The sequence below is a fragment of the Ascaphus truei genome, unplaced genomic scaffold (assembly GCF_040206685.1).
Source record: "Ascaphus truei isolate aAscTru1 unplaced genomic scaffold, aAscTru1.hap1 HAP1_SCAFFOLD_447, whole genome shotgun sequence".
NCBI classification, from domain to species: Eukaryota; Metazoa; Chordata; class Amphibia; order Anura; family Ascaphidae; genus Ascaphus; species Ascaphus truei.
In genome coordinates this window covers 281,291-296,988 of record NW_027456778.1, presented here as the reverse complement: position 1 = coordinate 296,988, position 15,698 = coordinate 281,291, and the positions used below count along the sequence as shown (strand labels likewise).

The 15,698-nt window shown below is 54.2% G+C and overlaps 1 protein-coding gene across 1 annotated transcript in view; it reads right to left on the bottom strand.

The window, feature by feature from the left end:
* The window catches only part of LOC142484869 (GRB10-interacting GYF protein 1-like), a 64,647-nt gene that overhangs the window by 32,341 nt on the left and 16,608 nt on the right, over positions 1 to 15,698 (bottom strand). The window lies entirely within an intron of this gene.

Here is a 15,698-nt window from a genome sequence, read left to right as displayed (position 1 = left end):
GTGCCTCCCTGTGATGGGATAAGAGGGCGTCTCACACACACAGGATTCCTATAAGGTAATAGGGACAGCGGTGCCTCCCTGTGATGGGATAAGAGGGCGTCTCACACACACAGGATTCCTATAAGATAATAGGGACAGCGGTGCCTCCCTGTGATGGGATAAGAGGGCGTCTCACACACACAGGATTCCTATAAGGTAATAGGGACAGCGGTGCCTCCCTGTGATGGGATAAGAGGGCGTCTCACACACACAGGATTCCTATAAGGTAATAGGGACAGCAGTGCCCCCCTGTGATGGGATAAGAGGGCGTCTCACACACAGGAGATTCCTATAAGGTAATAAGGACAGCGGTGCCCCCCTGTGATGGGATAAGAGGGCGTCTCACACATGGGATTCCTATAAGGTAATAGGGACAGCGGTGCCTCCCTGTGATGGGATAAGAGGGCGTCTCACACACGGGATTCCTATAAGGTAATAGGGACAGCGCTGCCTCCCTGTGATGGGATAAGAGGGCGTCTCACACACGGGATTCCTATAAGATAATAGGGACAGCGGTGCCCCCCTGTGATGAGATAAGAGGGTGTCTCACACACAGGATTCCTATAAGGTAATAGGGACAGCGGCGCCCCCCTGTGATGGGATAAGAGGGCGTCTCACACACAGGATTCCTATAAGGTAATAGGGACAGCGGCGCCCCCCTGTGATGGGATAAGAGGGCGTCTCACACACAGGATTCCTATAAGGTAATAGGGACAGCGGTGCCTCCCTGTGATGGGATAAGAGGGCGTCTCACACACGGGATTCCTATAAGGTAATAGGGACAGCTGTGCCCCCCTGTGATGGGATAAGAGGGCGTCTCACACACGGGATTCCTATAAGATAATAGGGACAGCGGCGCCTCCCTGTGATGGGATAAGAGGGCGTCTCACACACGGGATTCCAATAAGGTAATAGGGACAGCGGTGCCCCCCTGTGATGGGATAAGAGGGCGTCTCACACACGGGATTCCTATAAGGTAATAGGGACAGCTGTGCCCCCCTGTGATGGGATAAGAGGGCGTCTCACACACGGGATTCCAATAAGGTAATAGGGACAGCGGTGCCTCCCTGTGATGGGATAAGAGGGCGTCTCACACACAGGATTCCTATAAGGTAATAGGGACAGCGGTGCCCCCCTGTGATGGGATAAGAGGGCGTCTCACACACGGGATTCCAATAAGGTAATAGGGACAGCGGTGCCTCCCTGTGATGGGATAAGAGGGCGTCTCACACACGGGATTCCTATAAGGTAATAGGGACAGCGGTGCCCCCCTGTGATGGGATAAGAGGGCCTCTCACACACAGGGGATTCCTATAAGGTAATAGGGACAGCGGTGCCTCCCTGTGATGGGATAAGAGGGCGTCTCACACACAGGGGATTCCTATAAGGTAATAGGGACAGCGGTGCCTCCCTGTGATGGGATAAGAGGGCGTCTCACACACAGGATTCCTATAAGATAATAGGGACAGCGGTGCCCCCCTGTGATGGGATAAGAGGGAGTCTCACACACGGGATTCCTATAAGATAATAGGGACAGCGGTGCCCCCCTGTGATGGGATAAGAGGGCGTCTCACACACAGGATTCCTATAAGGTAATAGGGACAGCGGTGCCCCCCTATGATGGGATAAGAGGGCGTCTCACACACACGGGATTCCTATAAGGTAATAGGGACAGCGGTGCCTCCCTGTGATGGGATAAGAGGGCGTCTCACACACGGGATTCCTATAAGGTAATAGGGACAGCGGTGCCCCCCTGTGATGGGATAAGAGGGCGTCTCACACACAGGATTCCTATAAGGTAATAGGGACAGCGGTGCCCCCCTATGATGGGATAAGAGGGCGTCTCACACACACGGGATTCCTATAAGGTAATAGGGACAGCGGTGCCTCCCTGTGATGGGATAAGAGGGCGTCTCACACACGGGATTCCTATAAGGTAATAGGGACAGCGGCGCCCCCCTGTGATGGGATAAGAGGGCGTCTCACACACACAGGGGATTCCTATAAGGTAATAGGGACAGCGGTGCCTCCCTGTGATGGCATAAGAGGGCGTCTCACACACAGGGGATTCCTATAAGGTAATAGGGACAGCGGTGCCTCCCTGTGATGGGATAAGAGGGCGTCTCACACACAGGATTCCTATAAGATAATAGGGACAGCGGTGCCCCCCTGTGATGGGATAAGAGGGCGTCTCACACACGGGATTCCTATAAGATAATAGGGACAGCGGTGCCTCCCTGTGATGGGATAAGAGGGCGTCTCACACACGGGATTCCTATAAGGTAATAGGGACAGCGGTGCCCCCCTATGATGGGATAAGAGGGCGTCTCACACACGGGATTCCTATAAGATAATAGGGACAGCGGTGCCTCCCTGTGATGGGATAAGAGGGCGTCTCACACACAGGATTCCTATAAGGTAATAGGGACAGCGGCGCCCCCCTGTGATGGGATAAGAGGGCGTCTCACACACAGGATTCCTATAAGGTAATAGGGACAGCGGTGCCTCCCTGTGATGGGATAAGAGGGCGTCTCACACACAGGGGATTCCTATAAGGTAATAGGGACAGCGGTGCCCCCCTGTGATGGGATAAGAGGGCGTCTCACACACACAGGATTCCTATAAGATAATAGGGACAGCGGTGCCTCCCTGTGATGGGATAAGAGGGCGTCTCACACACAGCAGATTCCTATAAGGTAATAAGGACAGCGGTGCCTCCCTGTGATGGGATAAGAGGGCGTCTCACACACACGGGATTCCTATAAGGTAATAGGGACAGCGGTGCCTCCCTGTGATGGGATAAGAGGGCGTCTCACACACACAGGATTCCTATAAGGTAATAGGGACAGCGGTGCCTCCCTGTGATGGGATAAGAGGGCGTCTCACACACAGGATTCCTATAAGGTAATAGGGACAGCTGTGCCCCCCTGTGATGGGATAAGAGGGCGTCTCACACACAGGATTCCTATAAGGTAATAGGGACAGCGGTGCCCCCCTGTGATGGGATAAGAGGGCGTCTCACACATGGGATTCCTATAAGGTAATAGGGACAGCGGTGCCTCCCTGTGATGGGATAAGAGGGCGTCTCACACACGGGATTCCTATAAGGTAATAGGGACAGCGGTGCCCCCCTGTGATGGGATAAGAGGGCGTCTCACACACAGGGGATTCCTATAAGGTAATAGGGACAGCGGCGCCCCCCTGTGATGGGATAAGAGGGTGTCTCACACACAGGATTCCTATAAGGTAATAGGGACAGCGGTGCTCCCCTGTGATGGGATAAGAGGGCGTCTCACACACATGGGATTCCTATAAGGTAATAGGGACAGCGGCGCCTCCCTGTGATGGGATAAGAGGGCGTCTCACACACGGGATTCCTATAAGGTAATAGGGACAGCGGTGCCCCCCTGTGATGGGATAAGAGGGCGTCTCACACACGGGATTCCTATAAGGTAATAGGGACAGCGGTGCCTCCCTGTGATGGGATAAGAGGGCGTCTCACACACGGGATTCCTATAAGGTAATAGGGACAGCGGTGCCTCCCTGTGATGGGATAAGAGGGCGTCTCACACACGGGATTCCTATAAGGTAATAGGGACAGCGGTGCCCCCCTGTGATGGGATAAGAGGGCGTCTCACACACAGGGGATTACTATAAGGTAATAGGGACAGCGGCGCCTCCCTGTGATGGGATAAGAGGGTGTCTCACACACAGGGGATTCCTATAAGGTAATAGGGACAGCGGTGCCTCCCTGTGATGGGATAAGAGGGCGTCTCACACACAGGATTCCTATAAGATAATAGGGACAGCGGTGCCCCCCTGTGATGGGATAAGAGGGCGTCTCACACACAGGATTCCTATAAGATAATAGGGACAGCGGTGCCTCCCTGTGATGGGATAAGAGGGCGTCTCACACACAGGATTCCTATAAGGTAATAGGGACAGCGGTGCCCCCCTGTGATGGGATAAGAGGGCGTCTCACACACAGGGGATTCCTATAAGGTAATAGGGTCAGTGGTGCCTCCCTGTGATGGGATAAGAGGGCGTCTCACACACACAGGATTCCTATAAGGTAATAGGGACAGCGGTGCCTCCCTGTGATGGGATAAGAGGGCGTCTCACACACAGGGGATTCCTATAAGGTAATAGGGACAGCGGTGCCCCCTGTGATGGGATAAGAGGGCGTCTCACACACACAGGATTCCTATAAGGTAATAGGGACAGCGGTGCCTCCCTGTGATGGGATAAGAGGGCGTCTCACACACAGGATTCCTATAAGATAATAGGGACAGCGGTGCCTCCCTGTGATGGGATAAGAGGGCGTCTCACACACAGGATTCCTATAAGGTAATAGGGACAGCGGTGCCTCCCTGTGATGGGATAAGAGGGCGTCTCACACACAGGATTCCTATAAGATAATAGGGACAGCGGAGCCCCCCTGTGATGGGATAAGAGGGCGTCTCACACACAGGATTCCTATAAGGTAATAGGGACAGCGGTGCCTCCCTGTGATGGGATAAGAGGGCGTCTCACACACAGGATTCCTATAAGGTAATAGGGACAGCGGTGCCTCCCTGTGATGGGATAAGAGGGCGTCTCACACACGGGATTCCTATAAGGTAATAGGGACAGCGGTGCCTCCCTGTGATGGGATAAGAGGGCGTCTCACACACGGGATTCCAATAAGATAATAGGGACAGCGGTGCCCCCCTGTGATGGGATAAGAGGGCGTCTCACACACACGGGATTCCTATAAGATAATAGGGACAGCGGTGCCCCCCTGTGATGGGATAAGAGGGCGTCTCACACACGGGATTCCAATAAGATAATAGGGACAGCGGTGCCCCCCTGTGATGGGATAAGAGGGCGTCTCACACACAGGATTCCTATAAGGTAATAGGGACAGCGGTGCCCCCTGTGATGGGATAAGAGGGCGTCTCACACACACACGGGATTCCTATAAGGTAATAGGGACAGCGGCGCCCCCCTGTGATGGGATAAGAGGGCGTCTCACACACAGGGGATTCCTATAAGGTAATAGGGACAGCGGCGCCTCCCTGTGATGGGATAAGAGGGCGTCTCACACACACGGGATTCCAATAAGGTAATAGGGACAGCGGCGCCCCCCTGTGATGGGATAAGAGGGCGTCTCACACAAAGGGGATTCCTATAAGGTAATAGGGACAGCGGTGCCTCTCTGTGATGGGATAAGAGGGCGTCTCACACACGGGATTCCTATAAGGTAATAGGGACAGCGGCGCCCCCCTGTGATGGGATAAGAGGGCGTCTCACACACAGGATTCCTAGAAGATAATAAGGACAGCGGTGCCCCCCTGTGATGGGATAAGAGGGCGTCTCACACACGGGATTCCTATAAGGTAATAGGGACAGCGGTGCCTCCCTGTGATGGGATAAGAGGGCGTCTCACACACGGGATTCCTATAAGGTAATAGGGACAGCGGTGCCCCCCTGTGATGGGATAAGAGGGCGTCTCACACACAGGATTCCTATAAGGTAATAGGGACAGCGGTGCCCCCCTGTGATGGGATAAGAGGGCGTCTCACACACGGGATTCCTATAAGGTAATAGGGACAGCGGTGCCTCCCTGTGATGGGATAAGAGGGCGTCTCACACACGGGATTCCTATAAGGTAATAGGGACAGCGGTGCCTCCCTGTGATGGGATAAGAGGGCGTCTCACACACGGGATTCCTATAAGGTAATAGGGACAGCGGTGCCCCCCTGTGATGGGATAAGAGGGCGTCTCACACACATGGGATTCCTATAAGGTAATAGGGACAGCGGTGCCCCCCTGTGATGGGATAAGAGGGCGTCTCACACACACGGGATTCCTATAAGGTAATAGGGACAGCGGTGCCCCCCTGTGATGGGATAAGAGGGCGTCTCACACACACACAGGATTCCTATAAGATAATAGGGACAGCGGTGCCTCCCTGTGATGGGATAAGAGGGCGTCTCACACACGGGATTCCTATAAGGTAATAGGGACAGCGGTGCCTCCCTGTGATGGGATAAGAGGGCGTCTCACACACGGGATTCCTATAAGGTAATAGGGACAGCGGTGCCCCCCTGTGATGGGATAACAGGGCGTCTCACACACAGGGGATTCCTATAAGGTAATAGGGACAGCGGCGCCCCCCTGTGATGGGATAAGAGGGCGTCTCACACACAGGGGATTCCTATAAGGTAATAGGGACAGCGGCGCCCCCCTGTGATGGGATAAGAGGGCGTCTCACACACAGGATTCCTATAAGGTAATAGGGACAGCGGTGCCTCCCTGTGATGGGATAAGAGGGCGTCTCACACACAGGGGATTCCTATAAGGTAATAGGGACAGCGGCGCCCCCCTGTGATGGGATAAGAGGGCGTCTCACACACAGGATTCCTATAAGGTAATAGGGACAGCGGTGCCTCCCTGTGATGGGATAAGAGGGCGTCTCACACACAGGGGATTCCTATAAGGTAATAGGGACAGCGGTGCCTCCCTGTGATGGGATAAGAGGGCGTCTCACACACAGGATTCCTATAAGATAATAGGGACAGCGGTGCCTCCCTGTGATGGGATAAGAGGGCGTCTCACACACGGGATTCCTATAAGGTAATAGGGACAGCGGTGCCTCCCTGTGATGGGATAAGAGGGCGTCTCACACACGGGATTCCTATAAGGTAATAGGGACAGCGGTGCCCCCCTGTGATGGGATAACAGGGCGTCTCACACACAGGGGATTCCTATAAGGTAATAGGGACAGCGGCGCCCCCCTGTGATGGGATAAGAGGGCGTCTCACACACAGGGGATTCCTATAAGGTAATAGGGACAGCGGCGCCCCCCTGTGATGGGATAAGAGGGCGTCTCACACACAGGATTCCTATAAGGTAATAGGGACAGCGGTGCCTCCCTGTGATGGGATAAGAGGGCGTCTCACACACAGGGGATTCCTATAAGGTAATAGGGACAGCGGCGCCCCCCTGTGATGGGATAAGAGGGCGTCTCACACACAGGATTCCTATAAGGTAATAGGGACAGCGGTGCCTCCCTGTGATGGGATAAGAGGGCGTCTCACACACAGGGGATTCCTATAAGATAATAGGGACAGCGGTGCCTCCCTGTGATGGGATAAGAGGGCGTCTCACACACAGGATTCCTATAAGGTAATAGGGACAGCGGTGCCTCCCTGTGATGGGATAAGAGGGCGTCTCACACACAGGATTCCTATTAGATAATAGGGACAGCAGTGCCTCCCTGTGATGGGATAAGAGGGCGTCTCACACACAGGATTCCTATAAGATAATAGGGACAGCGGTGCCTCCCTGTGATAGGATAAGAGGGCGTCTCACACACAGGATTCCTATAAGATAATAGGGACAGCGGCGCCCCCCTGTGATGGGATAAGAGGGCGTCTCACACACACGGGATTCCTATAAGATAATAGGGACAGTGGCGCCCCCCTGTGATGGGATAAGAGGGCGTCTCACACACACACGGGATTCCTATAAGGTAATAGGGACAGCGGCGCCCCCCTGTGATGGGATAAGAGGGCGTCTCACACACAGGGGATTCCTATAAGGTAATAGGGACAGCGGCGCCCCCCTGTGATGGGATAAGAGGGCGTCTCACACACAGGGGATTCCTATAAGGTAATAGGGACAGCGGCGCCCCCCTGTGATGGGATAAGAGGGCGTCTCACGCACGGGATTCCTATAAGGTAATAGGGACAGCGGTGCCCCCCTGTGATGGGATAAGAGGGCGTCTCACACACAGGATTCCTATAAGATAATAGGGACAGCGGTGCCTCCCTGTGATGGGATAAGAGGGCGTCTCACACACGGTATTCCTATAAGGTAATAGGGACAGCGGCGCCCCCCTGTGATGGGATAAGAGGGCGTCTCACACACAGGGGATTCCTATAAGGTAATAGGGACAGCGGTGCCTCCCTGTGATGGGATAAGAGGGCGTCTCACACACAGGATTCCTATAAGGTAATAGGGACAGCGGTGCCTCCCTGTGATGGGATAAGAGGGCGTCTCACACACGGGATTCCTATAAGGTAATAGGGACAGCGGTGCCCCCTGTGATGGGATAAGAGGGAGTCTCACACACACGGGATTCCTATAAGGTAATAGGGACAGCGGTGCCTCCCTGTGATGGGATAAGAGGGCGTCTCACACACACACACGGGATTCCTATAAGGTAATAGGGACAGCGGCGCCCCCCTGTGATGGGATAAGAGGGCGTCTCACACACACACGGGATTCCTATAAGATAATAGGAACAGCGGTGCCCCCCTGTGATAGGATAAGAGGGCGTCTCACACACACAGGGGATTCCTATAAGGTAATAGGGACAGCGGCGCCCCCCTGTGATAGGATAAGAGGGCGTCTCTCACACACAGGATTCCTATAAGATAATAGGGTCAGCGGTGCCTCCCTGTGATGGGATAAGAGGGCGTCTCACACACGGGATTCCTATAAGGTAATAGGGACAGCGGTGCCTCCCTGTGATGGGATAAGAGAGCGTCTCACACAGGGGATTCCTATAAGGTAATAGGGACAGCGGCGCCTCCCTGTGATGGGATAAGAGGGCGTCTCACACACAGGATTCCTATAAGGTAATAGGGACAGCGGCGCCCCCCTGTGATGGGATAAGAGGGCGTCTCACACACAGGATTCCTATAAGGTAATAGGGACAGCGGCGCCCCCCTGTGATGGGATAAGAGGGCGTCTCACACACACAGGATTCCTATAAGGTAATAGGGACAGCGGTGCCCCCCTGTGATGGGATAAGAGGGCGTCTCACACACACAGGGGATTCCTATAAGGTAATAGGGACAGCGGTGCCTCCCTGTGATGGGATAAGAGGGCGTCTCACACACAGGATTCCTATAAGGTAATAGGGACAGCGGCGCCCCCCTGTGATGGGATAAGAGGGCGTCTCACACACACAGGATTCCTATAAGGTAATAGGGACAGCGGTGCCCCCCTGTGATGGGATAAGAGGGCGTCTCACACACACAGGGGATTCCTATAAGGTAATAGGGACAGCGGCGCCCCCCTGTGATAGGATAAGAGGGCGTCTCACACACACAGGATTCCTATAAGGTAATAGGGACAGCGGTGCCTCCCTGTGATGGGATAAGAGGGCGTCTCACACACGGGATTCCTATAAGGTAATAGGGACAGCGGTGCCTCCCTGTGATGGGATAAGAGGGCGTCTCACACACAGGATTCCTATAAGGTAATAGGGTCAGCGGCGCCCCCCTGTGATGGGATAAGAGGGCGTCACACACACACAGGATTCCAATAAGGTAATAGGGACAGCGGCGCCCCCCTGTGATAGGATAAGAGGGCGTCTCACACACACAGGATTCCTATAAGGTAATAGGGTCAGCGGTGCCTCCCTGTGATGGGATAAGAGGGCGTCTCACACACAGGATTCCTATAAGGTAATAGGGACAGCGGTGCCTCCCTGTGATGGGATAAGAGGGCGTCTCACACACAGGATTCCTATAAGGTAATAGGGACAGCGGCGCCGCCCTGTGATGGGATAAGAGGGCGTCTCACACACAGGATTCCTATAAGGTAATAGGGACAGCGGTGCCTCCCTGTGATGGGATAAGAGGGCGTCTCACACACACAGGATTCCTATAAGGTAATAGGGACAGCGGTGCCCCCCTGTGATGGGATAAGAGGGCGTCTCACACACGGGATCCCTATAAGGTAATAGGGACAGCGGTGCCCCCCTGTGATGGGATAAGAGGGCGTCTCACACACAGGATTCCTATAAGATAATAGGGACAGCAGTGCCTCCCTGTGATAGGATAAGAGGGCGTCTCACACACAGGATTCCTATAAGGTAATAGGGACAGTGGTGCCCCCCTGTGATGGGATAAGAGGGCGTCTCACACACGGGATTCCTATAAGATAATAGGGACAGCGGTGCCTCCCTGTGATGGATAAGAAGGCGTCTCACACACACAGGATTCCTATAAGGTAATAGGGACAGTGGTGCCTCCCTGTGATGGGATAGGAGGGCGTCTCACACACAGGGGATTCCTATAAGGTAATAGGGACAGCGGTGCCCCCCTGTGATGGGATAAGAGGGCGTCTCACACACAGGGGATTCCTATAAGGTAATAGGGACAGCGGTGCCTCCCTGTGATGGGATAAGAGGGCGTCTCACACACACAGGATTCCTATAAGGTAATAGGGACAGCGGTGCCTCCCTGTGATGGGATAAGAGGGCGTCTCACACACAGGATTCCTATAAGGTAATAGGGACAGCGGTGCCTCCCTGTGATAGGATAAGAGGGCGTCTCACACACAGGATTCCTATAAGGTAATAGGGACAGTGGTGCCCCCCTGTGATGGGATAAGAGGGCGTCTCACACACGGGATTCCTATAAGATAATAGGGACAGCGGTGCCTCCCTGTGATGGATAAGAAGGCGTCTCACACACACAGGATTCCTATAAGGTAATAGGGACAGTGGTGCCTCCCTGTGATGGGATAGGAGGGCGTCTCACACACAGGGGATTCCTATAAGGTAATAGGGACAGCGGTGCCCCCCTGTGATGGGATAAGAGGGCGTCTCACACACGGGATTCCTATAAGGTAATAGGGACAGCGGTGCCCCCTGTGATGGGATAAGAGGGCGTCTCACACACAGAGGGGATTCCTATAAGGTAATAGGGACAGCGGCGCCCCCCTGTGATGGGATAAGAGGGCGTCTCACACACACGGGATTCCAATAAGGTAATAGGGACAGCGGCGCCCCCCTGTGATGGGATAAGAGGGCGTCTCACACACAGGGGATTCCTATAAGGTAATAGGGACAGCGGTGCCCCCCTGTGATGGGATAAGAGGGCGTCTCAAACACGGGATTCCTATAAGGTAATAGGGACAGCGGTGCCTCCCTGTGATGGGATAAGAGAGCGTCTCACACACAGGATTCCTATAAGGTAATAGGGACAGCGGTGCCCCCCTGTGATGGGATAAGAGGGCGTCTCACACACAGGATTCCTATAAGGTAATAGGGACAGCGGTGCCCCCCTGTGATGGGATAAGAGGGCGTATCACACACACAGGATTCCTATAAGGTAATAGGGACAGCGGTGCCCCCCTGTGATGGGATAAGAGGGCGTCTCACACACACAGGATTCCTATAAGGTAATAGGGACAGCGGTGCCCCCCTGTGATGGGATAAGAGGGCGTCTCACACACACGGGATTCCTATAAGGTAATAGGGACAGCGGTGCCCCCCTGTGATGGGATAAGAGGGCGTCTCACACACACAAGGGATTCCTATAAGGTAATAGGGACAGCGGCGCCCCCCTGTGATAGGATAAGAGGGCGTCTCACACACACAGGATTCCTATAAGGTAATAGGGACAGCGGTGCCCCCCTGTGATGGGATAAGAGGGCGTCTCACACACAGGATTCCTATAAGGTAATAGGGACAGCGGCGCCTCCCTGTGATGGGATAAGAGGGCGTCTCACACACACAGGGGATTCCTATAAGATAATAGGGACAGCGGCGCCCCCCTGTGATGGGATAAGAGGGCGTCTCACACAGGGGATTCCTATAAGGTAATAGGGACAGCGGTGCCCCCCTGTGATGGGATAAGAGGGCGTCTCACACAGGGGATTCCTATAAGGTAATAGGGACAGCGGTGCCTCCCTGTGATGGGATAAGAGGGTGTCTCACACACACACAGGATTCCTATAAGGTAATAGGGACAGCGCTGCCTCCCTGTGATGGGATAAGAGGGCGTCTCACACACGGGATTCCTATAAGGTAATAGGGACAGCGGTGCCTCCCTGTGATGGGATAAGAGGGCGTCTCACACACGGGATTCCTATAAGGTAATAGGGACAGCGGTGCCCCCCTGTGATGGGATAAGAGGGCGTCTCACACACACAGGATTCCTATAATGTAATAGGGACAGCGGCGCCCCTCTGTGATGGGATAAGAGGGCGTCTCACACACAGGGGATTCCTATAAGGTAATAGGGACAGCGGTGCCTCCCTGTGATGGGATAAGAGGGCGTCTCACACACACAGGATTCCTATAAGATAATAGGGACAGCGGTGCCTCCCTGTGATGGGATAAGAGGGCGTCTCACACACAGGATTCCTATAAGGTAATAGGGACAGGGGCGCCCCCCTGTGATGGGATAAGAGGGCGTCTCACACACAGGATTCCTATAAGGTAATTGGGACAGCAGCGCCCCCTGTGATGGGATAAGAGGGCGTCTCACACACAGGGGATTCCTATAAGGTAATAGGGACAGCGGTGCCTCCCTGTGATGGGATAAGAGGGCGTCTCACACACACAGGATTCCTATAAGATAATAGGGACAGCGGTGCCTCCCTGTGATGGGATAAGAGGGCTTCTCACACACAGGGGATTCCTATAAGGTAATAGGGACAGCGGTGCCCCCCTGTGATGGGATAAGAGGGCGTCTCACACACAGGATTCCTATAAGGTAATAGGGTCAGCGGTGCCCCCCTGTGATGGGATAAGAGGGCGTCTCACACACGGGATTCCTATAAGGTAATAGGGACAGCGGCGCCTCCCTGTGATGTGATAAGAGGGCGTCTCACACAAAGGATTCCTATAAGGTAATAGGGACAGCGGCGCCCCCCTGTGATGGGATAAGAGGGCGTCTCACACACACACGGGATTCCTATAAGGTAATAGGGACAGTGGTGCCCCCCTGTGATGGGATAAGAGGGCGTCTCACACACAGGATTCCTATAAGGTAATAGGGACAGCGGTGCCCCCCTGTGATGGGATAAGAGGGCGTCTCACACACAGGATTCCTATAAGGTAATAGGGACAGCGGCGCCCCCCTGTGATGGGATAAGAGGGCGTCTCACACACAGGATTCCTATAAGGTAATTGGGTCAGCGGTGCCCCCCTGTGATGGGATAAGAGGGCGTCTCACACACAGGATTCCTATAAGGTAATAGGGACAGCGGTGCCTCCCTGTGATGGGATAAGAGGCGTCTCACACACGGGATTCCTATAAGGTAATAGGGACAGCGGTGCCCCCCGGTGATGGGATAAGAGGGCGTCTCACACACGGGATTCCTATAAGGTAATAGGGTCAGCGGTGCCCCCCGGTGATGGGATAAGAGGGCGTCTCACACACGGGATTCCTATAAGGTAATAGGGACAGCGGCGCCTCCCTGTGATGTGATAAGAGGGCGTCTCACACAAAGGATTCCTATAAGGTAATAGGGACAGCGGCGCCTCCCTGTGATGGGATAAGAGGGTGTCTCACACACACACGGGATTCCTATAAGGTAATAGGGACAGTGGTGCCCCCCTGTGATGGGATAAGAGGGCGTCTCACACAAAGGATTCCTATAAGATAATAGGGACAGCGGCGCCCCCCTGTGATGGGATAAGAGGGCGTCTCACACAAAGGATTCCTATAAGGTAATAGGGACAGCGGTGCCCCCCTGTGATGGGATAAGAGGGCGTCTCACACACACACGGGATTCCTATAAGGTAATAGGGACAGTGGTGCCCCCCTGTGATGGGATAAGAGGGCGTCTCACACACAGGATTCCTATAAGGTAATAGGGACAGCGGTGCCTCCCTGTGATGGGATAAGAGGGCGTCACACACACGGGGGATTCCTATAAGGTAATAGGGACAGCGGTGCCCCCCTGTGATGGGATAAGAGGGCGTCTCACACAGGGGATTCCTATAAGGTAATAGGGACAGCGGTGCCTCCCTGTGATGGGATAAGAGGGCGTCTCACACACACAAGGGATTCCTATAAGGTAATAGGGACAGCGGTGCCTCCCTGTAATGGGATAAGAGGGTGTCTCACACACAGGATTCCTATAAGGTAATAGGGTCAGCGGTGCCTCCCTGTGATGGGATAAGAGGGCGTCTCACACACGGGATTCCTATAAGGTAATAGGGACAGCGGTGCCCCCCTGTGATGGGATAAGAGGGCGTCTCACACACGGGATTCCTATAAGGTAATAGGGACAGCGGTGCCTCCCTGTGATGGGATAAGAGGGCGTCTCACACACAGGATTCCTATAAGGTAATAGGGACAGCGGTGCCTCCCTGTGATGGGATAAGAGGGCGTCACACACACGGGGGATTCCTATAAGGTAATAGGGACAGCGGTGCCTCCCTGTGATGGGATAAGAGGGCGTCTCACACACACGGGGTTCCTATAAGGTAATAGGGTCAGCGGTGCCTCCCTGTGATGGGATAAGAGGGCGTCTCACACAAGGTTCCTATAAGGTAATAGGGACAGCGGTGCCCCCCTGTGATGGGATAAGAGGGCGTCTCACACACGGGATTCCTATAAGGTAATAGGGACAGCGGTGCCTCCCTGTGATGGGATAAGAGGCGTCTCACACACAGGATTCCTATAATGTAATAGGGACAGCGGTGCCTCCCTGTGATGGGATAAGAGGGCGTCTCACACACGGGATTCCTATAAGGTAATAGGGACAGCGGTGCCTCCCTGTGATGGGATAAGAGGGCGTCTCACACACACAGTATTCCTATAAGGTAATAGGGACAGCGGCGCCGCCCTGTGATGGGATAAGAGGGCGTCTCACACACAGGATTCCTATAAGGTAATAGGGACAGCGGTGCCCCCCTGTGATGGGATAAGAGGGTGTCTCACACACAGGATTCCTATAAGGTAATAGGGACAGCGGTGCCTCCCTGTGATGGGATAAGAGGGCGTCTCACACACGGGATTCCTATAAGGTAATAGGGACAGCGGTGCCTCCCTGTGATGGGATAAGAGGACGTCTCACACACACAGTATTCCTATAAGGTAATAGGGACAGCGGCGCCGCCCTGTGATGGGATAAGAGGGCGTCTCACACACAGGATTCCTATAAGGTAATAGGGACAGCGGTGCCTCCCTGTGATGGGATAAGAGGGCGTCTCACACACGGGGGATTCCTATAAGGTAATAGGGACAGCGGTGCCTCCCTGTGATGGGATAAGAGGGCGTCTCACACACGGGATTCCTATAAGGTAATAGGGACAGCGGTGCCCCCCTGTGATGGGATAAGAGGGCGTCTCACACACACAGTATTCCTATAAGGTAATAGGGACAGCGGCGCCGCCCTGTGATGGGATAAGAGGGCGTCTCACACACAGGATTCCTATAAGGTAAAAGGGACAGCGGTGCCTCCCTGTGATGGGATAATAGGGACAGCGGTGCCCCCCTGTGATGGGATAAGAGGGCGTCTCACACTGGGGATTCCTATAAGGTAATAGGGACAGCGGTGCCCCCCTGTGATGGGATAAGAGGGCGTCTCACACACAGGATTCCTATAAGGTAATAGGGACAGCGGTGCCTCCCTGTGATGGGATAAGAGGGCGTCTCACACACAGGATTCCTATAAGGTAATAGGGACAGCGGCGCCCCCCTGTGATGGGATAAGAGGGCGTCTCACACACACAGGATTCCTATAAGGTAATAGGGACAGCGGTTCCCCCCTGTGATGGGATAAGAGGGCGTCTCACACACACGGGATTCCTATAAGGTAATAGGGACAGCGGCGCCGCCCTGTGATGGGATAAGAGGACGTCTCACACACAGGATTCCTATAAGGTAATAGGGACAGCGGAGCCTCCCTGTGATGGG